The sequence below is a fragment of the Lepidochelys kempii genome, chromosome 8 (genome assembly GCF_965140265.1).
Source record: "Lepidochelys kempii isolate rLepKem1 chromosome 8, rLepKem1.hap2, whole genome shotgun sequence".
Classification (NCBI taxonomy): Eukaryota; Metazoa; Chordata; order Testudines; family Cheloniidae; genus Lepidochelys; species Lepidochelys kempii.
In genome coordinates this window covers 83159360-83187161 of record NC_133263.1, presented here as the reverse complement: position 1 = coordinate 83187161, position 27802 = coordinate 83159360, and the positions used below count along the sequence as shown (strand labels likewise).

The 27802-nt window shown below is 45.7% G+C and overlaps 1 protein-coding gene across 2 annotated transcripts in view; it reads left to right on the top strand.

Moving 5' to 3' along the window:
* The window catches only part of DNAJB4 (DnaJ heat shock protein family (Hsp40) member B4), a 48374-nt gene that overhangs the window by 5660 nt on the left and 14912 nt on the right, over positions 1–27802 (top strand). Inside the window, exon 1 of one of the 2 annotated variants that reach the window (XM_073357264.1) lies at positions 11428–11460. The exons of the other annotated variant lie outside the window; for it this stretch is intronic. The gene's annotated coding sequence lies outside the window, so the exon portion shown is untranslated. Of the gene's footprint in view, positions 1–11427; positions 11461–27802 lie in introns of those variants that run through there. 2 annotated transcript variants of the gene reach the window in all.

Sequence of the window (27802 nt, the reverse complement as noted above, 5' to 3'; positions counted from 1 at the left end):
TCGGAGGGCGGGAGGAGGATCAGGGCTGGGGCAGTGGGTTGGGGCACTGGGAGAGGCTCAAGGGTGCAGGCTCTGGACAGTGCTTACTTTAAGCAGCTCCTGGAAGCAGTGGCATGTCCCTTCTTCAGAGCCAGGCACAGCCAGGTGGCTCTGCACTCTGCCCTGTCCGCAGGCACTGCCCCTGCAACTCCCATTGGCTGCAGTTCCCAGCCAGTGGGAGCTTCAGGGGCAGCATGCAGAGCTGAGCCCCCTAGCCACTCCTATGTGTAGGAGCCGGAGGGGGCGATGCTGCTGCTTCCGAGAGCTGCATGGAGTGGCCCTCAACCCTGTTCCCTGGCTGGAGTGGGTCTATGCCGCTGCCTTCAGGAGTCACGTGGAGAGGCCCCCATTACTGCTCCCCGGCTGGAGAGCCGGAGCAGGGTAAACCCCAGACCCCGCTCCCCAGCGGGAGCTTGAGGGCTGGATTAAAACAGCTGGCAGGCCGGATTCGGCACGTGGGCCGTAGTTTGCCCACCCCTGATCTAGATGCTCTGACTTGCATTTGGCTATACAAGAATAGTCACTACTTGCATGTGTTTCTGAAATAGATACAGTATAAACATGTTACTATCAACACATGAAACAGAAAAACACATCGAAACATGGTTATGCTACCATGCTTTCTTTTGGTACAAGAGAGTCTGTTAATGACCTTCAGTGACTAACCCATTGACCAGGGCAAAAAGCGCTTCCCCTCTTTGACCTACCAATGCACTATTTTGACCTGTGATGATCACCTAAATGTAATACTGTCCTCATTTCTACTTAGCTTTCTTTCCCTCAATACATGACAGGCAAACAAACCAAAATAGCTTATTAAAATAATCATGTTCTACAGGCAGGGAAGGAAGAAAGACTATTGTTTCTAAATACTAGGGAATCTCTAATTCTCATAATAGCAATTCCCTTTCCCTATGGGTATGTCTACACTACGGAATAAGGTCGAATTTATAGAAGTCGGTTTTTTAGAAATCTGTTTTATATATTCGAGTGTGTGTGTCCCCACAGAAAATGATCTAAGTGCATTAAGTGCATTAACTCGGCGGAGCGCTTTCACAGTACCGAGGCTAGAGTCGACTTCCGTAGCGTTGCACTGTGGGGAGCTATCCCACAGTTCCCGCAGTCTCCGCTGCCCATTGGAATTCTGGGTTGAGATCCCAATGCCTGATGGGGCTAAAACATTGTCGCGGGTGGTTCTGGGTACATATCGTCAGGCCCCCGTTCCCTCCCTCCCTCCGTGAAAGGAAGGGCAGACAATCATTTTGCCCCTTTTTTCCTGAGTTACCTGTGCAGACGCCATACCACTGCAAGCATGGAGCCTGCTCAGGTAACCGTCACCCTATGTCTCCTGGGTGCTGGCAGACGCGGTACGGCATTGCTACACAGTAGCAGCAACCCCTTGCCTTGTGGCAGCAGACGGTACAGTACGACTGGTAGCCGTCATCGTCATGTCCGAGGTGCTCCTGGTCGCCTCTGTGAGGTCGATCAGGAGCGCCTGGGCAGACATGGGCGCAGGGACTAAATTTGGAGTGACTTGACCAGGTCATTCTCTTCAGTCCTGCAGTCAGTCCTATTGAACCGTCTTATGGTGAGCGGGCAGGCGATACGGACTGCTAGCAGTCGTACTGTACCATCTTCTGCCGAGCAGCCATGAGATGTGGATGGCATGCAGTCCTTCTGCACCGTCTACTGCCAGCCAAAGATGTAAAAGATAGATGGAGTGGGTCAAAACAAGAAATAGACCAGATTTGTTTTGTACTCATTTGCCTCCTCCCCTGTCTAGGGGACTCATTCCTCTAGGTCACACTGCAGTCACTCACAGAGAAGGTGCAGCGAGGTAAATCTAGCCATGTATCAGTCAGAGGCCAGGCTAACCTCCTTGTTCCAATAAGAACGATAACTTAGGTGCACCATTTCTTATTGGAACCCTCCGTGAAGTCCTGCCTGAAATACTCCTTGATGTAAAGCCACCCACTTTGTTGATTTTAGCTCCCTAAAGCCAACCTTGAAAGCCGTGTCGTCAGTCGCCCCTCCCTCTGTCAGAGCAACGGCAGACAATCGTTCCGCGCCTTTTTTCTGTGCGGACGCCATACCAAGGCAAGCATGGAGGCCGCTCAGCTCACTTTGGCAATTAAGAGCACATTAAACACCACACGCATTATCCAGCAGTATATGCAGCACCAGAACCTGGCAAAGCGATACCGGGCGAGGAGGCGACGTCAGCGCGGTCACGTGAGTGATCAGGACATGGACACAGATTTCTCTGAAAGCATGGGCCCTGCCAATGCATGCATCATGGTGCTAATGGGGCAGGTTCATGCTGTGGAACGCTGATTCTGGGCTCGGGAAACAAGCACAGACTGGTGGGACCGCATAGTGTTGCAGGTCTGGGACGATTCCCAGTGGCTGCGAAACTTTCGCATGCGTAAGGGCACTTTCATGGAACTTTGTGACTTGCTTTCCCCTGCCCTGAGGCGCATGAATACCAAGCTGAGAGCAGCCCTCACAGTTGAGAAGCGAGTGGCAATAGCCCTGTGGAAGCTTGCAACGCCAGACAGCTACCGGTCAGTTGGGAATCAATTTGGAGTAGGCAAATCTACTGTGGGGGCTGCTGTGATGCAAGTAGCCCACGCAATCAAAGATCTGCTGATATCAAGGGTAGTGACCCTGGGAAATGTGCAGGTCATAGTGGATGGCTTTGCTGCAATGGGATTCCCTAACTGTGGTGGGGCCATAGACGGAACCCATATCCCTATCTTGGCACCGGAGCACCAAGCCGGCGAGTACATAAACCGCAAGGGGTACTTTTCGATAGTGCTGCAAGCTCTGGTGGATCACAAGGGACGTTTCACCAACATCAACGTGGGATGGCCGGGAAAGGTGCATGATGCTCGCATCTTCAGGAACTCTGGTCTGTTTCAAAAGCTGCAGGAAGGGACTTTCTTCCCAGACCAGAAAATAACTGTTGGGGATGTTGAAATGCCTATCTGTATCCTTGGGGACCCAGCCTACCCCTTAATGCCATGGCTCATGAAGCCGTACACAGGCAGCCTGGACAGTAGTCAGGAGCTGTTCAACTACAGGCTGAGCAAGTGCAGAATGGTGGTAGAATGTGCATTTGGACGTTTAAAGGCTCGCTGGCGCAGTTTACTGACTCGCTTAGACCTCAGCGAAACCAATATTCCCACTGTTATTACTGCTTGCTGTGTGCTCCACAATATCTGTGAGAGTAAGGGGGAGACGTTTATGGTGGGGTGGGAGGTTGAGGCAAATCGCCTGGCTGTTGGTTACGCGCAGCCAGACACCAGGGCGGTTAGAAGAGCACAGGAGGGCGCGGTATGCATCAGAAAAGCTTTGAAAACCAGTTTCATGACTGGCCAGGCTACGGTGTGAAAGTTCTGTTTGTTTCTCCTTGATGAAACCCCCCGCTCCTTGGTTCACTCTACTTCCCTGTAAGCTAACCACCCGCCCCTCCTCCCTTCAATCACCGCTTGCAGAGGCAATAAAGTCATTGTTGCTTCACATTCATGCATTCTTTATTCATTCATCACACAAATAGGGGGATGACTACCAAGGTAGCCCAGGAGGGGTGGTGGAGGAGGGAAGGAAAATGCCACACAGCACTTTAAGCACAGCACTTTAAAAGTTTACAACTTTAAAATTTATTGAATGACAGCCTTCTTTTTTTGGGGCAATCCTCTGTGGTGGAGTGGCTGGTTGGCCGGAGGGCCCCCCACCGCGTTCTTGGGCATCTGGGTGTGGAGGCTATGGAACTTGGGGAGGAGGGCGGTTGGTTACAGAGGGGCTGCAGTGGCAGTCTGTGCTCCAGCTGCCTTTGCTGCAGCTCAACCATACACTGGAGCATACTGGTTTGGTCCTGCAGCAGCCTCAGCATTGAATCCTGCCTCCTCTCATCACGCTGCCGCCACATTTGAGCTTCAGCCCTCTCTTCAGCCCGCCACTTACTCTCTTCAGCCCGCCACCTCTCCTCCCGGTCATTTTGTGCTTTCCTGCACTCTGACATTATTTGCCTCCACGCATTCGTCTGTGCTCTGTCAGTGTGGGAGGACAGCATGAGCTCGGAGAACATTTCATCGCGAGTGCGTTTTTTTTTTCTTTCTAAGCTTCACTAGCCTCTGGGAAGGAGAAGATCCTGTGATCATTGAAACACATGCAGCTGGTGGAGAAAAAAAAAGGGACAGCGGTATTTAAAAAGACACATTTTATAAAACAGTCACTATACTCTTTCAGGGTAAACCTTGCTGTTAACATTACATACATAGCACATGTGCTTTCGTTACAAGGTCGCATTTTGCCTTCTCCCACCGCGTGACTACCCCCTCAACCTTCCCCCCTCCCTGTGGCTAACAGCGGGGAACATTTCTGTTTAGCCACAGGCAAACAGCCCAGCAGGAATGGGCTCCTCTGAGTGTCCCCTGAAGAAAAGCACTCTATTTCAACCAGGTGACCATGAATTATATCTCACTCTCCTGAGGATAACACAGAGAGATAAAGAACGGATGTTGTTTGAATGCCAGCAAACATACACTGCAATGCTTTGTTCTACAATGATTCCCGAGTACGTGTTACTGGCCTGGAGTGGTAAAGTGTCCTACCATGAAGGACGCAATAAGGCTGCTCTCCCCAGAAACCTTTTGCAAAGGCTTTAGGACTACATCTAGGAGAACCGCAAATGCCAGGGCAAAGTAATCCTTTCACATGCTTGCTTTTAAACCATGTATAGTATTTTAAAAGGTACACTCACCAGAGGTCCCTTCTCCACCTGCTGGGTCCAGGAGGCAGCCTTGGGTGGGTTCGGGGGGTACTGGCTCCAGGTCTAGGGTGAGAAACAGTTCCTGGCTGTCGGGGAAAACCGGTTTCTCCGCTTGCTATCTACAACCTCCTCCTCATCATCTTCTTCGTCCCCAAAACCTGCTTCCGTATTGTCTCCATCTCCATTGAAGGAGTCAAACAACACGGCTGGGGTAGTGGTGGCTGAACCCCCTAAAATGGCATGCAGCTCATCATAGAAGTGGCATGTTTGGGGCTCTGACCCAGAGCGGCTGTTCGCCTCTGGTTTTCTGGTAGGCTTGCCTCAGCTCCTTCAGTTTCACGCGGCACTGCTTCGGGTCCCTGTTATGGCCTCTGTCCTTCATGCCCTGGGAGATTTTCACAAAGGTTTTGGCATTTTGAAAACTGGAACGGAGTTCTGATAGCACAGATTCCTCTCCCCAAACAGCGATCAGATCCCGTACCTCCCGTTCGGTGCATGCTGGAGCTCTTTTGCGATTCTGGGACTCCATCATGGTCACCTGCAGCTTGCCACGCTGGCCAAACAGGAAATGAGATTCAAAAGTTCGCGGTTCTTTTCCTGTCTACCTGGCCAGTGCATCTGAGTTGAGAGTGCTGTCCAGAGCGGTCATAATGGAGCACTCTGGGATAGCTCCCGGAGGCCAATACCATCGAATTGTGTCCACAGTACCCCAAATTCGAGCCGGCAACGTCGATTTAAGCGCTAATCCACTTGTCAGGGGTGGAGTAAGGAAATCGATTTTAAGAGCCCTTTAAGTCGAAATAAAGGGCTTCATTGTGTGGACGGGTGCAGGTTTACATCGATTTAACGCTGCTAAATTCGACCTAACGTCCTAGTGTAGACCAGGGCTATGTAACTTTCTGTTCAACAATGCAGATCTTGAGAATATGCAGGCATTAATGAATATTGAACACATTCTATATAGCAAAGTAATCCTACTTCTTGGAATGTGTATGTATGTACATAAGTTCAAAGAAGGAAATATGTTGTTTTCAGAAATATGGAATAACACATTCTGGATTGAGCAATTTACTTTCCTTGCTTCCAGATGTCTTTCTTCCTTGAAACCTCAGAGCATGAGAGAAGTGGTGCCTAACTGTCACTCACAGAATACATGCATATAGTGAGAGTCTCATTTTCAAGATGAGATCTCGTATTTTAAAAAAAAAAAAAAGTCGTTCCCAGCTTTGTTTTGGCAGCTGAGTTCCCTGAAGTGATAAAGAACATCTACAGTCCAACCAGCAGAATACGGGTAACTGTTAGAAGATAATACATACTGTTCATTTTAAAATCTTTGCTTAGTTATTCCTTCAGTATTTTTAATGTACAAGTAAAGAGATGAGGAAAAAGATATAATGGTGAGAGTGAACATTTTTGTGTGTGTGACGGATGGATAGATAGATATGAGAATTTTAGCATTACAAGCTCGATTTGAAGGTTGACTTTTGGGTTAAAAAAAATGCTGCTAATGTTCAAGACCTTTCCAGCTTGTAATTTTAAAACATATCAAATTCTTTGCCGGGTAATCAGTTTCAAGTTGCTTTATAGGGCTTTGGCAGGAGTTGAGATATGCCATCTTCTGCTGCCATAAATAGGTTTTTAGTTTTAAATGACCTATAGTGATTACTTCAGTAGCGCCATTTACCTAGAAAGTCAGGAAGTACAGGGTTTTTAATAATTCTAATTCTGAACTGCACAGACATTTGTGAACTGCTTACTGCACTTGTGAAAGGAAAATTCATGTATATGATTTCAAAGATTCTTGATAAAGATAAACGGGAGGGGACTAGATAGCAGAGAGGGGAAAAATGGAAGAACAAAAAGGGTTCTATTGTAGTGATCCCTCTTACAATGTTATAGTAAAAGTTTTGTCAGCATTTCTCTTACAAACTCCTTATCCTGCTATAGGATTTGACTTTGGGCTAAAACATAACTGACTTAATACATTTGGGTCCAATGCTACAAAATTTAGATGTTTACAAAACTTCAGTGGGACTGCTCAGTTGAGGAATATGGATGGATTTCATCCTTACAGCTTTTCTTTTGAATATATGTAAAATTTTTATATCTGTGCTTGGAAGGTTTAGATTTTTTTATCAGTGAATGTCAGTAAATGTTGTTTTACCATAAACACACAAACTAATTACAAGTATTTCCATAAATGATCAAAATTTAGACAGTCTAAATAAGAAAAATGCTGCTTGACAATTTGTTAATTTGACTGAGGATATTTACTTTGTATATTTTAATGTGATGCGGAAATTTGTATTTTAATGGTTATAAACCTTTAAATTTTTGAATCTCAACATCTACATGTTTATTCCCCCCCCCCCCCTCCACCTCCCTCTGTTCCTCAGACATTCTTGTCAACTGCTGGAAATGGCCCACCTTGATTATCGCTACAAAAGGTCCCCCCACCCCCCTCCAGCTCTTCTGCTGGTAATAGCTTACCTTAAGTGATCACTCTCTTGTTATAGTGTGTATGGTAACACCCATTTTTTTCATGTTCTGTGTGTATATAAATCTCCCCACTGTATTTTCCACTGAATGCATCCAATGAAGTGAGCTGTAGCTCACGAAAGCTTATGCTCAAATAAATTTGTTCGTCTGTAAGGTGCCACAAGTACTCCTTTTCTTTCAACATCTACAGTTATTAAATAATTGTCTGCCCTCCCCATTGTGACCTCCCCTGTAATTTCCCACACTTGTGAAAATTTAAATAAAAAAACCCTTAAAAATAAACACCTATCAAAATCATAAAAAATAAGTCTGACAAGCTTAAATATATCTGTCTAGCCACTTTTTAAAAAAAAATTTGAAAAGTTTTACAAATACATCACGTCCTTCTAAAGCACTGTTCCTTATGGTAATACAAATAATGGAGACTAGTCATAGATAAGACCCTATTGTACTATGCTCTGTACTGACTCAAAAAGATGGTCTCTGCCCCAAACAGCTTATTATCTGAGTATGAGATGATACAGTAGATGGATACAGCCACACAGGACTGTAGGAGTACAGTGAAACAATATGGGTCAGTATGGTAAGTAGTGGTCTTAGCACACCCACAGCCTAACAGTTGTCAAGTTTTTTGTAGGCATCAAGGAAAAGAAGAGTTCTCAGGAGGGTAATTAGCTAGGCTTTTTTGTGGATGTTTGCAGCATGCAAAAATGCATGGAAGTGGTTGCTTTAAGGTGTTACAAGTGGGCCAGGGGAACTTGCAGTATTGGTGGATAGGAGGCAGGAGTTGACCACTTGATAGTAAATCAGAGAAGATAGGGTAGGGGTAGAGTGTGAAGGCCTTGAAAATAAAGACAAATAAGTTATACATGATGAGAGAGAGGAGGGAACCCGTGGTCCTTTATGGTCCTGACTTAGAACATTAAATGCATGCTGAGTGATTTGCTGAATTGGCCTTAATACTGAGCCCCTTCATTTAAAACAAACAGATTTAGGTGTCAGTTTTTCTTAGCTTGGAAGGGAGACTAGGCAAATGTATTTTCCTACTACCACCATACAGACTTGGTCTGAGGTAATCCCCTTCCCTGATACACAGGTGCTGACTTTCCAGTGTGCTGGGGGGACAGAGGGTACTCAACCCCCAACTCTTCCCCAGGCACTGCTCCCACTCCACTCCTTACTCCAAGGCCCCACCCCTGCTTCTTCCCTCCCCATAGCGCGCCGCATCCTCGCTCCTATCTATCCTTCCCAAAGCCTCCTGCACACCACAAAACAGCTGTTTGCAGCAGGCCAGCGGAAGGGGAGGGATGGGGAAGCACTGATCAGTGAGGCCCACCGGCAGATGGCAAACACTGGGAGGGGGGAGCTGATGGGGGACTGAGCACTCACCATTTTTTCCCTAGGGATGCTCCAGCCCCGAAGCAGCCATGGAGTTGGCACCTATGCACTGATACATACATACGTTCGCACCTCATTAAGACCAAACTGTTACCTTTTCTCATGTGACAAGTAAGAGACAAGAAAGACTATAGGCTACCTGTGCACCAGCTCAGCCCATCCTGAGGACAGTTGGTCCAGGGATGGAAGGATTTGTACCTTCTCCTCTGATTATCTATTTAGGTGGGGCTCATAAATTAAAAATATATAAATATATTCTATAATTTCTTTTTATTTAGCCATTGCTTGCTGTTTGTCAGAGGTCAGTTAAAAAGAACTGGTATATAAGGGTAAACCTGTACTATGTATGTAATTTTGGCAGTAGTGGGAAAGGGAGCAATAGGAAGGAAAGGATATGAGTTGAGTTCTAAAAATCCCTAAATAAACATTGAAGCTAGTCAATATTCATAATAAAGGATTCAAAACTCAGTCACCAGCCTTTAAGAACATGATTATGGCAAGTTTAGACGAACTGGTAACTTGAAATATCGTATGGATTATGTGTGTTTATTGAGGAAATGTAATAAATAACATATGACAAAACACTTGTGTATGTCTAAGAATATTTATTTTATCATGGTCCCTAGTTTTCGCCCTTCTCTATCCTCCTTTAGATTTTTTTTATGATGCTATAAGTGGATCGCTCAATATTTACTGTAAGTGGCAACAAACATTTATTTATGGTAGCACCCAGAGCCTCCATTTGTGATTGTGGATTGTTGTGTTCGATAATGTAAAAACATAGGTAAAAGGCAATTCATGCCCTGAAGGGCTATGGTACAGGCTTAATATTTCAAAGTTCAATAAAGCTGGTAAATACAAAGGGGCAAAGAAAACAAACTCTATGTACTTAAGAATGAGGATGACATTAGATTTGGAGGGAAACTCTTTTTGACCAAAATAGTATAAGAAAGCTGCCTCTTCACTGCTGCCTAATTCACATCTCACTAAAATGTCAGATCTCCCATATGTTATATAATAAGGATTGCTGTCAAGAGGGAGAAAACCAAGTACAACTTTAAAAAGAACCATCCCCCTCATAGTTAAATGTAAAATTGGCAAAATTAGCTGATTTGATGGGGGATAAATCCCACTTGTTCTGCTGAGGGCAAATCCTGCTTTCTCCCTAGAGTTTGCTGTCTTGTGGGTTATTCCTTATGAGAGAAATAATCTGTGTTTAACATATGAATGTAAGAAACGTGTACAATTGTGGAAGTGTAGGACACACTCTTTACTCCTATTTTTTTGTTTGCTCCTCATCACCACTCTCTGTCCTTGTCACTCCAGCAGAACTAAAATGAAAGGTTTGAAAAATCACATGGTGTTTGCAAGCATGAAGCTTTCTAGCATATGGGTCCCATACAGAATTGAAGGTTTCATTGTGCAACTGGGGCAGGGAGAGCCTTACAGGCTTCATGGCAAAGAAAATCTCCCAACCTTGAACCAATGTAATGCTGTCTTCTGAAATCTACGGAGTGAGTTTCTGTACCTCTGCTGCTAATAGTTCAAGCTGCAGCAGACTGACAGCTAATCAGAATTGTGTTGGTTTTCACTGTAGCTTTTCAAAACCCTGTGGGCAGCAGTAAAACTGAGAAGAATCACATCTATTTACTCTGCTGTTTGAGAAGAGCTGAGCAGCAGCAGCAAGGGCAGGAATTGGAGCTGTTCAGTGAGACATGCTTTTGGAGTTAGGTGTGGGGTTGGAGGGGAGAAGTAGAGAAGGGAAGAACCACCCACATCTCCCAACAACCAGAAGTCTGGGGGTGGGAAGAAGCAAGGGGGGATAGAGAGCAGGAGCATATTGCTTCTCTCTTCCAGTAACTGAAAAGGGAAGGCGTTCCCTTTAAATTTGTCTCATACTAGCCCAAGGTTGGTACATAAGACTGTCTCCAGGCAAGGTCCAGATACAGCACGCTGATAGGAACACCATCAAACTCTCACTTTTCCTCACAATTGCAAAGGTAAGAGTGGCTTCTCATTTGGATATTGGATGGTGGGGTCCTCATCCTTCATATCTCTAGGTAGTTGGGGCTTCAAAAATTTTACTAGATACCTATATGTGAGGGGATGGGTGGCTGTATGTAAGACAGTGAAGGATTTTTCAACCCATGGATCATGACCCAAAATGGGGTTGCCAGAATGTGTCAAAGGGTTGCATGGGAGGTTGGGGGAAGGGGTGGACATTACAGAGCCCGTCCCACGCTCACCTGGTAGTGGTAGCTCCTGCAGCTCTGGTCCTGTGGGGCTGGCTGGGCTCAGTGCCGATAGCAGGAACCAGAGACCTGGAGCATGGGTTTGCAGTGCTGCAGCACTGCTCAGGTTCATCCTCTCTGTCATGATGGGGGTGGGGGGGCTAGCTGGGCCAAATTTGTGAGAGTGGACTGTGACCCCATATACCATGTTGCAATGCCACTCAGACAAATTTGGCCTGGCCAGTCCCCTATTGTGGGACTGGGCCAAACCTCAGTGGCACTTTGACCTCAGAGGTCTCAAACCCCAGAGCAGGGAGCTGTGGGACAGAAGCCCCACTATGGTACTTGTAGTGTACTTATTTAGTACACAATTATGTTAATGTGTATTGTATATCCTGTATAAGAAATATTTAGTAAGTCAGAATTTTTTGTGTGCTAAAGCTATTTATTGGGTTGAGACAGGCCATCAAGGTTTACAAATGGGTCCTGAATGCTGAGAGGCTGAGAACCACTAAGATAGTGAGTAGAAGAAATCCTATTTTTTTATTTTTTGAAGGGTGGGTTTTTAAGTTTTTATTTACACACACACAGACACACACAGACAGACAGAAAAAGGAGGATTAATACAGTTCTCCCTAAGCAGTATGCTTGGTTTTTCTTTCTTTAAATTGCAGGGCGATGGCCTAAGAGGTTGTGGGGGAAGGGAGTGTAATAGCATAAGTAAATCTTTCAAACTCAGCTAATGTGGGTACTGGTGCTAGATCCATGGTATGTGGTGAAGGTAATAGGCATCTGAGCATCATTATACCAGTGTTCAGTGGCAGTATTTGCGCACACACCAGGAATCCAGCATTATCACATTGTTTACAGGCTGTAGGCAATGAATGACTCTTGGTAAATTGTTCCAAAGGCTAATTATCCTCACTTAAAATGGTACACTTTATTTCCAGTCTGAGTTTGTCTACTTCAGCTTGCAGCCATTGGACCATGTTATGCCTTTTTCTGCTAGACTGAAGAGTTCATTATTATCAAATATTTGTTCCCCTCTATAGAGAACAAAGACGGTTTAAGGGTGATTTGATTACTTTAAGCTAAATGGATTGATCTCCTTCAGTCTGTCACTATAATGAATGTTTTCTAATCCTTTAATCATTCTTGTGGCTCTTCTTTGAACCCTCTCCAATTTAATAAGATTTTTCTTGAATTGTGGACACCAGAATGGGACACAGTATTCCATCAGCAGTCACACTAGTGCCAAAAAGAGAGGTAAATAATCTCTGTACTCCTACTCAAGCTCCTGTTTATGCATCCGAGGATTGCATTCATCCTTTTGGCCACAGCATCATATTGAGAGTCATGGTCTGCTGATTATCCACCATGACGACAAACCCCTTTTGGAGTCACTGAATCACAGAATGGAGTCAGTGACCTGTAAGCGTGACCTATGTTCTTGGAAGTAATAAGGCATCTTTGAGCCCTGGAATGCAATCGGAACATTCAAAAAGAGAGCAACAACTAATTACTTAGTCTTCTAAACTGGACTTTGCTGTAATGCAGCAAGGATGAGTGATATCTAGGGCTATGGGTGTAATTTTTTTTTTTTTTTTTTTGGTGAGCACATATAACTCCCATTAGCGTGATTCAGAGGGAGAATGGATGGACTCCTTTGTTTTATCTTAAATCAGACAGACTTAAAGTAACAATTAGATCAAACTCTGACATGTCTTTGTTTTTTTAATGTAACTTGGTTCTTATTACATCTTACAGTACATGGGGATCTGTCATTGAGCTTTGTAAACATAAAAATCTATCTGCATGAGTCATAGAACAGCATGTGGGTGGAATTTGGGCAACAGCACTCTGGAAAAATATCTAGTATGGATATGTGGGAACACCTCCTTTTGCTTACATAAAAAATAGTGATCACGTGTCTAAGAACAGAAATTTGTGCTGTTCCTTATTTGGTAAAGTGTTAATAGCATTCATTTTGTTCAATGCAATAGTATAAATGTATAAAATAAACTATAGCACTGAAACTGTCATCCCAAACAGGTTTAGTTGTGGTTCTGAAAATATCCTTTTTCTTAGCAAAGAAAACTGAAGAATAAACTTATTTCCTCTGAAGTTTTGCTAATTTTAATGCTGCTGAGAGCAAATGCAGAAAGCACTGACTAGCACCAAATGGAATGTAGATGGGGAATGTGTAAGGATCTTCCCCCACTCCACATAGCACCATAACTCTGATCAGCAACACGTTGTGCTGTGCTTTTTTTTCCCCTCCTCTCTGCAGACATTTTCTGTTTACTGATTGGTTTTTAATTAGGCCAAAAACAACTGCACAAATGCTATTACAAAAAGAAACTGTATTTCTGAGTATGGTATTTAAGGTAAGAAAATATGAAAAATAGCTTATGTAATAAAAAGAAAAGACAGCTTGTATGCTGATCCTATGGAATTGTGCCATAATTTCACAGCTGTTTCACATCCTATTGCTCAATAACATTTCTCAAGTTCATGCAGGCTTCCAGATTGAGAGCCAGTGGGAGTGAAGTCCTCTCTTTGTGCACAGAACTGGTATAGTATGAGCAGCAGCAGTGCAAGCTTCCCAATGCTGCCTTGTCAATGTGCTTAAACCCTCACCTGCAAAGTCAATCTCTAGCCTCCAGATACATCAAATTAATGACCTGCCTCTTTGTTGAGACTTACTGATTTATTGGCATCTTTGCCAAAAAAGGAAGAGGGTTAAAAAGTTTAAGAAATGCCCACCTTTATCACTAGGGCCCTACCAAATTCCTGACTGTGAAAAACACGTCTCGGACTATGAAATCTAGTCTTGTGTGCTTTTACCCTATACTACATAGATTTCATGGAGAGTGATCAGCATTTCTCAAATTGAGGGAATCTCAGCCAGCAGCCACCACTACTGAGCTCTGAAGGCAACACAGCACCACCAGCAGCGCAGAAGTAAGAATAAAAATACCGCAACCCCCCTGTAACTGTGCCTCAGTGGGTCACAACTTAGAATACCAAATTCAGGACAAACTGCTGAAAAATAGGACAGATAACCTCTAGTTTTGGGGTCTATTCTCCCATGAGATATACCAAACCAGCAACAAAAGTACATTTCTGTTTCACCATGCTGGGTAACAAGAAGTCATAAAAGCCGTTTCCTTAGATCATTAGACTTAAAAATAAGTGGTTCTTTAAAACTAATCTAATCAAATAGAAGGTGGTTCTGGTACCAAAGGAGCAGCCACATACCCAGGTCAAGATGTAACTCAGATCTTACCCAAAAATCACGCCGTTGCCAATCCTTTAGTATCTAAATCTAAAGGTTTATTTATAAAAAAAAGAAAGCTGAGAGTTAAATTTGGTTAAAGGAATCAAATACATACAATAATTGCAAATTTCTTGTTTCAGGCTTGTAGCAGTGATGGAATAAACTGCTGGCTTAAGTCAAGCCTTTGGTTACTTTCAAATCATTGGAAGGTCCTCAGTCCATAGGTTTGAACGGGGGGGGAGGGGGCAAACTATGGCCTGTGGGCCAGATCTGGCCTGTGTGATTGCCACCACTGTGGGCCCTAGGCCTCTCCCGGAAGCAGCCGGCACCAGGTCCCTGCGGCATCTGGAGGACGGGGAGGGCAGAGAGCTCCATGTGTTGCCCTCGCCTGCAGGCACTGCCCCCCGCAGCTCCCATTGGCTGGGAATGGGGAACTGCGGCCAATGGGAACTTCGGGGGAGGTATCCACAGGCGAGGGCAGTGTGTAGAGCCCTTTTTCCATCCCACCCCACCCAGGGGCAGCAGGGACATGGTGCTGGCCGCTTCCGGGAGTGGTGTGGGGCCAGGGCAGGCAGGCAGGGAACCTGCCCTGGCCCTGGTGCACACTGCTGCCACCCTGGAGCCGCTCCAGGTAAGTGGCACTGGGCTGGAGTCCGCAGCCCACACTTCTCCCTGCCCTGAGTCCCCTCCCACCTCCTCTCTGCACCCCTGCCCTGAGCTCCCTCCTGCACTCCAACCCCTTGCCCTGAGCCCCTTCCTGCTCACCACACCCTCTCCCACACCCTGCACTCCCTCCTGCTCCCCACCCCCCTGCCCCAGCCTTCCATTCATGGCCCTGCATGCAATTTCGCCACCCAGATGTGGCCCTCGGGCTAAAAAGTTTGTCTACCCCGGGGTTAGAATGCTCCCATTAGTATAAATTCATAGTCCAGAGGCTTGAGCAGGAAAGAGGCAAAATGGAGGTGTTTCAAGGGCCTTTTATAACTTCTATTATGTGGAGGGAAACCCATTGTTTCAAACAAAGCCCCCAGCACAGCTAGTAGAAAATTACAGGTAAAAGATGGGAGTTTGGAGTCACATGGGCAAGTCACCTGTCCATGCCTGATTTTGCTTAGTCATAGTAGGAAGCCATTACCTATACTTCAGATGGAACATCCACAGGAAAGTTCATTCAGTTTAGATAGGCATCTCCCATGGTCCTTTGTCAGTTGTGTCCTTTTGATGGGCCACTCAATTTGAATAAAGAAAAGGAGTACTTGTGGCACCTTAGAGACTAACAAATTTATTTGAGCATAAGCTTTTGTGAGCTACAGCTTGTGCTCAAATAAAGTAGTCTCTAAGGTGCCACAAGTACTCCTTTTCTTTTTGCGAATAGAGACTAACACGGCTGCTACTCTGAAACCTGTCAATTTGAATAGTCCCTCCAAGATGTGCAGGCTGAATACCTTGTGGGCGTTACCCCAGGAGCAAACATTTGAAACCCAGATATGGAGCCAATACTCAAACTTCAAGTACAAAAATGATACATGCGTACAAATAGCATAATCCATAACCAGCAAATCATAACCTTTCCATAGGCATATTATATGCCACATTTTATACAAGATTGGTTGCAAATATATAACAGTTGTTGCAACAATGATCTACATGGTCATATTTTAATCAGATAATGTCACACCTCCCACAGCTCCTTTTTGGGTCAGGACCCCTACTATTACAACACCATGAAATTTCAGATATAAATAGCTGAAAGCATGAATTTTACCATTTTAAAAATCCTATCACTGAAATTGACCAAACTGGATTGTGAATTTGGTAGGGCCCTATTCATCACACTTACTACAGGACTTTTTGAAAAATCAGGAAACAAGGAGTCATGGATTCACAGGGTCTGGTCTATGCCCCAGTCTTTAACTAGTCTAATGGGAGTACCTCTTTAGTATGCTGGATCCCTGCTATTCTACAGAGGTTGCCCATGGCCTCCACGACTCCAAAACTGGGCCTTCAGGTTTCAGCAATTCTTGTCTCTCTCCATGGCTCTTAGCATATGCACAATGTGCCTCAGGTGGCATGTGACCAGGATTAATCACCGAATTTGGTCTGCTGCTTGGATCATTAGCTTTCCTGGCCCAGGCTGAGTACTGATGGGGAGTGTGACATGAATGCTGATCTATGACCCCCCACCCAAACCTGCAGTGATTCCAACTGAGCCAGATTCCTGAAAGAGCATTTTTCCACCTATTCAATGCTTGCAGTAAGTAGTTGCAGTGGTACCAGACAGCCTTTTCAAAACAATGTAACAATTTTATTAACTACCTGACATGCAGAATCTGAAAGTCTTTCAGTTTACAAGAGAGAGGCAGACTTGGGATATGGTTTCTGTTGGTGGTAGCCAGGACTTTGCTATATCCGTTCCCAAGCCCATCCTCTCCCTCTCTGTCCTCTTTTCCTCTGAGTTCCAGGAGAGCTCCTTAAGAGCTGTCAGACATACTCCCTTTCTCTTTGTTTCCAGCTGAGGTCCTTCTTTGGCTGTGAGCAGGTAGGTGTTAATGTGCTGGCCTCTGGGGTTTCCCTTGTCCCTTCCAGAGTCTCCATTCACACGTGTGGATTCCAACCAGACATTGTTAAGCAGTCTGTTTCCAATGCAGCCTGGTAATGTGACATCCTGCCAGCCCTCATTCTCTTACACACTTGATATGTTGTCTGCAGTTAGGCCTTGTCTACACTGCCACTTACAGCGCTGAAACTTTCTTCACTCAGGAGTGTGAAAAAACACCCCTTGGGCGATGCAAGTGTCAGTGCTGTAAAGTGGCAGTGTAGATAGTGTTACAGCCCTAGGAGCTGTGCTCCCAGCACTGGTACCTATTCCCAGGGCCCTCTCTACCCATATGCACAGTACGCAGCTGTGTAGGGCCCCAGAAAATTTGAGGCACCAAACTTCCTGGTGTCCTGTGCAGCTGCGTGCTCCGCCCCAGCCCCACCTCTTCCCACCCTTGCTCTGCCCCAGCCCTGCCTCTTCCCCATGGCCCCGCCCCCACTTCCTACTGCTGATGAGTGCCGGCTGGGCCTGCACTCATCAGTGGTGGGAAGTGCGGTCACCCGGCCCCAGCCGTGCCGCCAGTGAGTGCTGGGGGGTAGTTTCCCCTTGCCCCCCAAGCCGGCCCGGACCCCCCCCCATGGAGGCCTGCCCTCCCCCACAGGGGGGCTGTGTAGGGCCCCAGAATAGCTAGGGACAGTCCTGACTATTCCCTTTGCAGAGGTGGTTTTAGCGCTTTAACAGCGGCTGTGTAGACATAGAATTTTATCTGCACTGACAGGATCCCATTGTGTCAACTTAGGTAATCCACCAGCCTGGGAGGCAGTAGCTAGCTCAACGGAAGAATTCTTCTATCTACACAGGAGATTAGGGTGGTATAGCTTTTGTGGACTTTTCACACCCCTGAGAGAGATGGCTATACTGATGTAAGTTCCTAGGTAGACTAGCCCTCTGTGTATTGCACTAACAAGTGCACAGGGAAACTAAGGCTATGTCTACACTATGCATACAGCCACCAAAATTATTAAATCACTTGTGTGTGCACACTTGGTTCCATGTGTCGGCGATGTGTGTCCTCACCAGGAGCACTTGTATGAACTTGTATTTTTCAGTGTGGGGCATTGTGGGATGCCTCCTGGAGACCAGTAACAGTGGACGCAAAGCTCATAGCAATGTTCAAATTACTCCCAGTCCCAAAGGATCGGTCACTTAATCCAGGACAATGCTTGTGGCCAATCCTACAATAAACTATTTCAAGATTCCTTAACTAGGAAAAGGAAATAGTTATTTACAAGGTTTAAAGTAAGTAAACCTATATACCCATAAATGGATTCCAGTCTTAAGTTTCAAGAAGTAATAGAAGCTTCTGTAATAAGCGAGCTCTGTATGTCCTTTAGGGCTAACCCACGGCAAGCACTGGAGATCTTTTGCTTATGCTTAGTCATGGGTGGTGGGTATTGAAGGCCAGGGGAGGCTAAACCTCCCCTAACCCACGCCGTGGCCCTGCCCACACTCTTCCCCGAGACCATGCCCTCTCTCCCCTGAAGCTGGCAGGTGCCCAACTCCAGCCCATGGCCTGGGGCTTGGGCTGGGCATTATCTTCCAGCAACCCTATCCCACCTCCAAAATACAGCAGAACGCTTGCCCTAATAATTGGGCTGACAAATTTTTACCCAAGTGTGAGAATTGAGGGAAAGTTCATAAGATTTCATAATAATCTATAATAATAAATGTTTGTTCCTGGGAAGAGGTGCAAAAGGGAGATAGAAAAACTTAATTATTCAAAATATAAAGGCCTATTGATATAACTTAAGGACTCTGCTGAGGTCACACATGGTAAACAAGAAGTGTGGGACCAGAAACTAATAGACCAAAATTGGTGTGTCAAAAATTAGGCCTAATTGATGAACAAAATGATGAGGGCATGGGCTGTTCCATCCATCACTCCCTTTTGGAGTTCTTAAAGAAAAGACTTCTGGACGGGAAATTAAGAAATTGTCTGACAACTACTGGTAGGGGATAAGGGGGTAGGTGACAGAGAAGGAGCAAGCTTTACTACTGTGGCTGCCAGACCCACAGTCCCCCGGGACTCTAGGTTGTACTACAGCATCATTGGGCTTTCATCATCCTGATCCTTAAATAGAGAGGAACCCAGATATTTCCACCTCCACCAGCTTCAGCTAAATCCAGAATATCACCTGGGATGTGAGACTGTCATTCCCCTTCGTATGTCCTATTTCTTCTCTTTACTCTCTCCTTTCGCCTTCTCTCTATCAAGAGTCTGGCTTAGCTGGCCAAGACTATATTTTGCAATGTTGCTGTGAATATGTGACCAAATTGGCAGCAAAAAGCAATGCCCTAGACAATTTGATGCTGGTACAAGTTTGCTAGGTCTCAGAGTGTGCTATCCCTGTGTTTCTCCAGCAGTGTGGTAGCCAGTAAGGGTATGTTTACACTACGAAATTAATTGATTTTTAGAAATTGATTTTATACAGTTGATTGTGTATGTCACCACTAAGTGCATTAAGTCGGTGGAGTGTGTCCTCAATACCGTGGCTAGGATCGACTTACAGAGTGGTGCACCGTGGGTAGCTACCCACAGTTCCCACAGTCTCCACTGCCCATTGGAATTCTGGGTTAAGCTCCCAATGCCTGATGGGGCAAAAACATTGTCGCAGGTGGTTTTGGGTACATGTCGTCAGTCGCCCCTCCCTCCCTCCCTCCGTGAAAGCAACGGCAGACAATCGTTTCGTGCCTTTTTTCCTGGGTTACCTGTGCAGACGCCATACCACAGCAAGCATGGAGCCTGCTCAGCTCACCGCTGCTGTTGTGAGCATTGTAAACACCTCACGCATTATCCTGGAGTATGTGCATAACAGGGCTAAGAGATGCCAGCACGAGGACGATTGTGATGAGGACATGGACACAGACGTTCCTGAAAGCACAGGCTGTGGCAAGTGGGACATCATGGTGGCAGTGGGGCTGGTTGATACAGTGGAACGCTGATTCTGGGCCCAGCAAACAAGCACAGGCTGGTGGGGCAGCATCGTGTTGCAGGTATGGGATGATTCACAGTGGCTGCGAAACTTTCGCATGCATAAGGCCACTTTCCTTGAACTTTGTGAGTTGCTTTTTCCCACCCTGAAGCACAGGAATACCAAGATGAGTGCTGCCCTGACAGTTGAGAAGCGAGTGGTGATAGCCCTGTGGAAGTTTGCAACACCTGACTGCTACTGGTCAGTCGGGAATCAATTTGTAGTGGGCAAGTCTACTGTGGGGACTGCTGTGATCCAAGTAGCCAATGCAATTTCTGGCATTCTGCTATCAAGGGTAGTGACACTGGGAAATCTTCAGGTCATACTAGATGGCTTTGCTGCAATGGGGTTCCCTAACTGTGGTGGGGCAATAGACGGAACGCATATCCCTATCTTGGCAACGGAGCACCTTGCCAACCAGTATGTAAACCGAAAGGGGTACTTCTCAATGGTGCTGCAAGCACTGGTAGATCACAAGGGACGTTTCACCGACATCAACATGGGATGGCCAGGAAAGGTGCATGATGCTCGCATCTTTAAGAACTCTGAGCTGTTCGAGCAGTTGCAAGAAGGGACTTACTTCCCAGACCAGAAAATTACCATTGGGGATGTTGAAATGCCAATAGTTATCTTTGGGGACCCAGCCTACCCCTTGCTTCCATGGCTTATGAAGCTGTACACAGGCAGCCTGGACAGTAGTAAGGAGTAGCTCAACTATAGGCTGAGCAAGTGCAGAATGGTGGTAGAATGTGCCTTTGGATGTTTTAAAAGCTCGCTGGTGCTGTTTGCTGACCTAGGTTAGACCGCTGTTATTGCTGCTTGCTGTGTGCTCCATTATATCTGTGAGAGTAAAGGGGAGACGTTTATGGCGGGGTGGGAGGTTGAGACAAATCACCTGGTGGCTGATTTTGAGCAGCCAGACACCAGAGCGATTAGAAGAGCACAGCTAGGCGCATCAGAGAGGCTTTGAAAACCAGTTTCATGACTGGCCAGGCTACGGTGTGACAGTTGTGTGTGTTTCTCCTTGCTGCAAACCTGCCCCCTTTGTTGATTTTAAAGCCTGTAAGCCAACCACCCTCCCCCCCTTCGATCACAGCTGGCAAAGGAAATAAAGTAACTGTTGTTTTGAAACCATTCATTCTTTCTTTATTAATTTAAAAAAAAAAGTGAGAACTGACAAGGTAGCCCAGGTGGGGAGGGGTGCGGAAGCAGGGAAGGACAAGTCCACATTGCTTATTGTAGCCACACGACAAATCAAAACTGTTTGAATGACAGCCTTCTGTTGCTTGGGCCATCCTCTGGAGTGAAGTGGCTGGGTGCCCCGGAGCTGCCCCGCTTCCCCCTCCCCTGATTCTTGGATGTCTGGGTGAGGAGGATATGGAACTTGGGGAGTAGGGCAGGCGGTTATACAATGGATGCAGCAGGGGGGTCTGTGCTCTTGTTGGCTTTCCTGCAGCTCCAACAGATGCTTCATGTCCGTTTGCTCCCCCATTAGCCTCAGCATCGCCTCCTGCCTCTGCTCTTCTTGCTCAATTAATGCTTTCCTGGCCTCTGCCACTGAATGCCTCCATGCATTAAGCTGTGCCCTATCAGTGCAGGAGGACTGCATGAGCTAGGAAAACATGTCATCGCGAGTGTGGTTTTTTTGCCTTCTAATCTGCGATATAACCTCAGGGACGGAGATGATAGGGGGAGCATAGAAACATTTGCACGTGGGGGGAGAGAAAAAGGGAGAGTAAAATTTAAGATGATACATTTCTGAGAACAAAAGGGAGACTCTTTCACAGTTAATCAAGCAGCAGACAGCACATGTGCTTTAGGTACAAGGTCATATTTTGCCTTTTATAGTGAGCGCCTGCCGGTATGGTGACACATCACAAATGTCTGGGCAACAGAATTTGGTTTCCAGGCAGCCATGGTAAGCCTTTTGGTATGCAGGGTTGGCTTCTGACGCCTTCATAACATGTGGGAATGGTTTCAAACTGCAGTGCCATCCTACCCCACAGCAAGTAATGCTGGTTGGGTTTCACATTTAAAAGGAAGGGCTGTGGTTTTCGGGTGGATGTGGAGCACACACTTCCCCCCACCCCACCACGTGGCTATTCTCTGGGATGATCTCTTCACCCCTCCCCCCGCCGCATGGCTATTCTCTTTTAGCCAAGCGCAAACAGCCCAGCATGAACGGGGTCCTTTTACTGTTCCATTACTAAAATTCCCTTATTTCAACCAGGTGACCATGAATGATATCACTCTCTTGAGGCTAACACAGAAGGATATAGACCGAATGTTGCTTGAATGCGACCAAAACCTAGGACCATTTGCTGCCATGCTTTGTGCTGCAGTGATTCCAGATTACTTGCTACTGGCTTGGCATGGTAAAGTGTCCTACCGTGGAGGACGAAATAAGGCAGCCCTCCCCAGAAACCTTCTGCAAAGGCTTTGAGTTCCTCCAGGAGAGCTTCATGGAGATGTCCCTGGAGGATTCCCGCTCCATCCCCAGACACCTTAACAGACTTTTCCAGTAGCTGTACTAGCTGCGAATGCATCCCCAATTCTTCAGGGCATCTCAGACATTAAACACTATTGCTTTTAAACCCTGTACTGTAGTTACAAATGTGCACTCACCAGAGCTGGCTTCTCCGGCTTCAGAGTCGGGGACCCCGCTTTGGGGGGGTATGGGTTCCAGGGTGATGAAAAGGTCCTGGCTACCAGGGAGAACGGATTCACCACTTGCCTGCTGTGCATCCTCCTCTTCCTCATCCACAAAATCCTCCTCCCTGTTGTGTGAGACTCCCCCCTTGCAGGTGTCCACGGACAGTGGTGGGGTAGTGGTAGGGTCCCCCGCTATAATGCCATGCAGCTGATCACAGAAGCGGCATGTATGGGGCTCTGACGCGGAGCGACCGTTTGCTTCCTTTGTCTTTTGGTAGGCTTGCCTGAGCTCCTTAACTTTCACGCGGCACTGCTGTGTTTCCCTGTTGAAGCCTCTCTCCACCATGCCCTGCACGATTTTGCATACATATTAGCATTTCTTTTTGATCGGAGTTCGGCCTGCACAGATTCTTCTCCCCATACAGCAATCAGATCCAGTGTCGCCCTTTGGGTCCATGCTGGAGCTCGTGTGCAGTTCTGGGGGGACTGCATGGTCACCTGTGCTGCTGAGCTTGCCACACTGACCAAACAGGAAATGAAATTCAAAATTTCCCGGGCTTTTCCTGTGTACCTGGCTCGTGCATTGGAGTTCAAAGTGCTGTCCAGAGTGGTCACATTGGAGCACTCCGGGGTAGCTCCCGGAGGCCAATATCATCGAATTGCGTCTGCACAACCCCAAATTCGACCCAGCAAGGTCGATTTTAGCACTATTCCCCTCACCAGGAAGGAGTACAGTAGTCGATTTTAAGAGCCCTTTAGGTCGACGGAACGGGGTTGGTTGTGTAGACGCATTCATTTTAAAATCAACGTAACGTGGCTAAATTCGACCTAACCCCATAGTGTAGACCAGGGCTATGAGTCAGCACCAGACTCAAAAGCTGCATTTTTTCCATTTGTTTTTCTTTTTTCTCTCCTTTTGTGTATGTTTGTCTTCTAGGAAACAGGATAAGATTTTAACAACTGCAGCCCATTTCAGCTGACTTCTTTTCTCCTAAAAAGACAGTTATTTATCATCTGAAAGAGTGACTAACAGGGGATTTCCTTCTAAAGCTATCTTTGGTATCCTGTTAAAACGAAGGCATTACTTGATATTTTACATTTCAAATGCTTTAATTGTTTCTCCTCCTTTTCTATATCTTTGGTAAAGGTTAAGAATTTTTTAACAGCATGTTTGCCACTGACCAGGCAGAAGTCATTTTATTCCAAAAGCCTGAACCTTGTTTAAAACTCTTTAATGTTGAACAGTGACAGGGTCATGTTAACACTTCTGATTCTTTGGGCCCATTTATTCCATTGAAATAATACAGTACCCTTCAACAATATGACTACTTTGCTTTCTTCCTCCTACTCCTTTCTTGATTGCTCAAAAAAAGAGACACAATTTTACTATTTATTGAGGAACAGTATGCTTATCCCTTATTGTTGTAAAGATTAAACCAACTTGTCTTAGTAGTCGGAATCTGTTGTCTTTGCTTTAAGCTGTCTATATTTCTCCAGCTTCCCATTTAATTTTGCTAATGAACATATTCAATAATTGAGGAATAAGGTGCTGTTGCATCTTAATGAGTTAGTCTAATTACATGTAAGGATGTCCTGACAGATGTAAATATTTTAGGGGTGCACTAGCTTTGTCACAAATCATGTTTTGCTTTATGAAAATCTTAGGGTATTTGTATTAGAGATCCATTGAATGACCAGAGGTGCATGTTTTTTGGACAGGGTACTATCTTCCTTCTTACCTGCTTCCAATATTGCATTTAGTTTCTAATTATACCAATAAAACCTTTCCCTTAATGGAAAAGTTTTTGCATGCATGACAGAGGATCGATATTGAGTTATAAAATTAAGGGCTTGCACAAAGGATTTTGCTGGTTAAGCAAAGTACACTTGTTGACCATAAAACTTTACAAGTTTATGTCTAGAAGAAGCTGCTTGTTTATGGCAATTGGTTATTTAGATCTTTAGATATCTGAAAGATGTAGTGTAGGTGCTGTACAGTCTAGATATGTAGATAGGAAAGCCAAAATACTTGCAACTGTTGCCAGATATATTTCTCTCCACTAGTCCAGATTCATTACTCTTGACCACGTTTTACTTGGCAGAAAATACAGCTATACAATATCCATCGGAAGTCGACCATATGTGGCAGCCTGTGTACCATGCAGAGTACACTGCAGCCTCTGTTTCCATGCATACCCTTGCGTCCTAGAGGGATGGTGTATAAAGGAATTGAAAATCCTAAAATAGACAGACGTACAGTCACTGGATAAAATGCTGGCTACTAACTATCTAATAGTCACAAGATACATCAAAATCTGAGGACTGCAGTGAAGATACTGTGCCTATGTGATGAAGAAATTGGAAAGAATAGTGACTAATCAGTAGTGCTCTGTTGGATTATAATTATTACGCATCCAGTCATTATTGGGTTATGTCTACACAGCAATGTAAGCCTGGACTCCAAACCCCCCTTGTGTCCATGCACCAATTGTGCTAATCTTGGGCTCAGATCCAGGATCCTAGAACGCTGTAGGGCTGGAGTGTCCAAGCCAGCGTTAAGTTGGGACATAGGGTCCGAGCCCTGTTTCTTTCCTGTATGCATGCAGCCCCAGCTTGACTCAGCTTGACTGGGTCCCAGAAGTCCTCTGGATGTATCCCAGAGTTCCCAGTGGCAAAGGAGGAGCACAGCGACCAGAAGTGCCATTACTGTCTGGCCAAGCGTGCTCTGGTCCTCCTCGCTGCTGCACAGAACTTGCCCAGAGCAAGAAGCAAAGCTGACAGGTGGGAGGCAGCTCCTGGCTGCCGGGGTGGTACAGGTCATCCACCCCCAGCTGTGCTGAGCAGGGAGCTCTGCCACTCCCCCTCCCTGCAGGGCACCTGCTTGGTCCCACTCCACTCTGTGGCCCTTGCTCCCAGGCCCCCTGAACTTGCTGGGGCTGCGTGCATTGTGAGGGCAGTGATTGGGAACCAGCCCCAAAATTTCCCCATAGTCTCCTGGGAATCCTTTATCCCTGCCTCGCAGGGTGCAGCAGGGACAGGGGTAAGAGATCTCCGGGGCTGCGGAAGCACACTGCACCCCAAGCCTTGGGAGGATCATTTCACTGCTTTGTAGCCAGCAGCAGCCAGGCTGGGTATGTGACTTTCATTTTATGTCAAACTTCCAAACAAACAGACAAAAATAAATTTAAAAAGCCCCACACCAAAACACCTTAATTGAACATCCTATTTTAAAAATTAAGATTTGCCACATTCCATTTTAATATGACCGCCCTGGTGACTGATGTCCTAATTATCCTGAGAACAGGTGCACGTGGACATTTTTGTGCCTGTGGGACTCAGCCTAGAGCTGGAGAGCCCAATTCTTGGATTGAATGGTAGTTTCAGTATAAAGCCTTCTCAAACTGCAGTCATTTTATTGAGACAGCCACCAAATGAGCTAATTATGTGGTTTATGTACTTGTGCTCCTTATGGACACCTGAGTTCCATCAGTACTGCCACAGTGAGGGAACAGGGTGGGCAGTAGAGTTTTCCCCCAGTACACTATGTTCCTAGGGCTAGTGTGTGGACGGGGGCACTAGGCACTTTGGAATACGTTTACTTTCACTCTGGTCTATGCACTTCAGTGTGGATGCCAGAGCCCTAGGTTCGAGCACACATCAGAAAATCCTTAACCTAGGGTTAAAATGCAGTGTACAGGCTCAAGCCCATGATTCAGCTGACTTGAGTCCCACTAACACTAGCCTTACATTGCTGTGTAGACATAGTTTTGGATACGCCTGCCTGCCTGGCATCTGGGCTATGAGAGCCATGTGGTGCTGCTGTCAGCAAGCATCACTTGTGCATGTCTGGAAAATACTGCTACTTGAGGCTAGCGTCTTATGTAGGGCAACACTTGGATACAGATTTTCAGTCTTTGGGTATGTATGGATATTCTCCAGGAACGTGGCCTCCCTCTCTGCCCCTAAGGGGCTTGACTAAGTTTCAGTGATGCCACTGGCTGGTTGGCATATTGCATGCAGGAGCTATTGAAGCTGGCCTCTCTGCTGCATAATGGAAGGAGGATGTGACATATGGTTGCCTTTCCTTTCTGTGTAGTTAAAACTGCAAAGAGTAAGTCATTAGCTCTCTGTGTGCAGCACAAGTTTTAGACCTGTATGACATTGAGTTTGGTAAGTGGTGTTGCCTTCAACAAAATGTTTAGATTTAATTCTATATCCGTGATATCTTTCCCTCTCCCCCCAAGAGGGAGAGAGCTTAGGGGATTTAACAATTTTTTTTAAAAGGCTAGTATATAAAAGGTGTCTTGAACTTGCTCAGCATGAACTCCTTTTATATACACTTGATGTTGGACTGTGTAACCTATTTGGTACAATATTGCCAAAGGACGATTTCATAGACTTTTTGGGTTTTTTTGTTGGTTTTAGAATGATCATATGCAGCCCATTCCTATCACGTTCCAAAAAATGTAGAATATCAGGGTTGGAAGGGACCTCAGGAGGTCATCTAATCCAACCCCCTGCTCAAAGCAGGACCAATCCCCAACTAAATCATCCCAGCCAGGGCTTTGTCAAGCCTGACCTTAGATATTTTTAAGGAAGGAGATTCCACCACCTCCCTAGGTAACGCATTCCAGTGTTTCACCACCCTCCTAGTGAAAAAGTTTTTCCTAATATCCAACCTAAACCTCCCCCACTGCAACTTGAGACCATTACTCCTTGTTCTGTCATCAGCTACCACTGAGAACAGTCTAGATCCATCGTCTTTGGAACCCCCTTTCAGGTAGTTGAAAGCAACTATCAAATCCCCCCTCATTCTTCTCTTCCGCAGACTAAACAATCCCAGTTCCCTCAGCCTCTCCTCATAAGTCATGTGTTCCAGTCCCCTAATCATTTTAGACTGCTTAATTTTGAAGGGCTACTTTTCATTAAGTGTGAGGCCTCAGATTGTTAGTTTATCCTGTAACTGTTTTTTGCCCTGACAACATGTGCCTTATATATGCAACAAAACTAAACTTCATAGGTCTCATTGATAGCATTTGTTGTCATTTGTTCAATGTTTTCTAGACTAACTTTTGTTGCCGGTGTAGTTAGGAATTAGAATAACGGAAAACAATCACCCTCTGAACCTAAATTATTGTAACACATTTCTGGATGTAATAAAAACATTACCTAATGTACTGCCCATGGAAACCTAAATGCAAAAAAAACCCTCTACCTTTCAGTATAGGAAAATTCTGTTCTGAACTAATCTTATAATGAAAATTCAGTATTAAAGCTTATAGTCTGGCCTTTGTTGTGCCTACCCTTTGCAGCACAGTGCTTTTGTTATGAGACCCCAGCACTTCAGAAGTGCAAAAT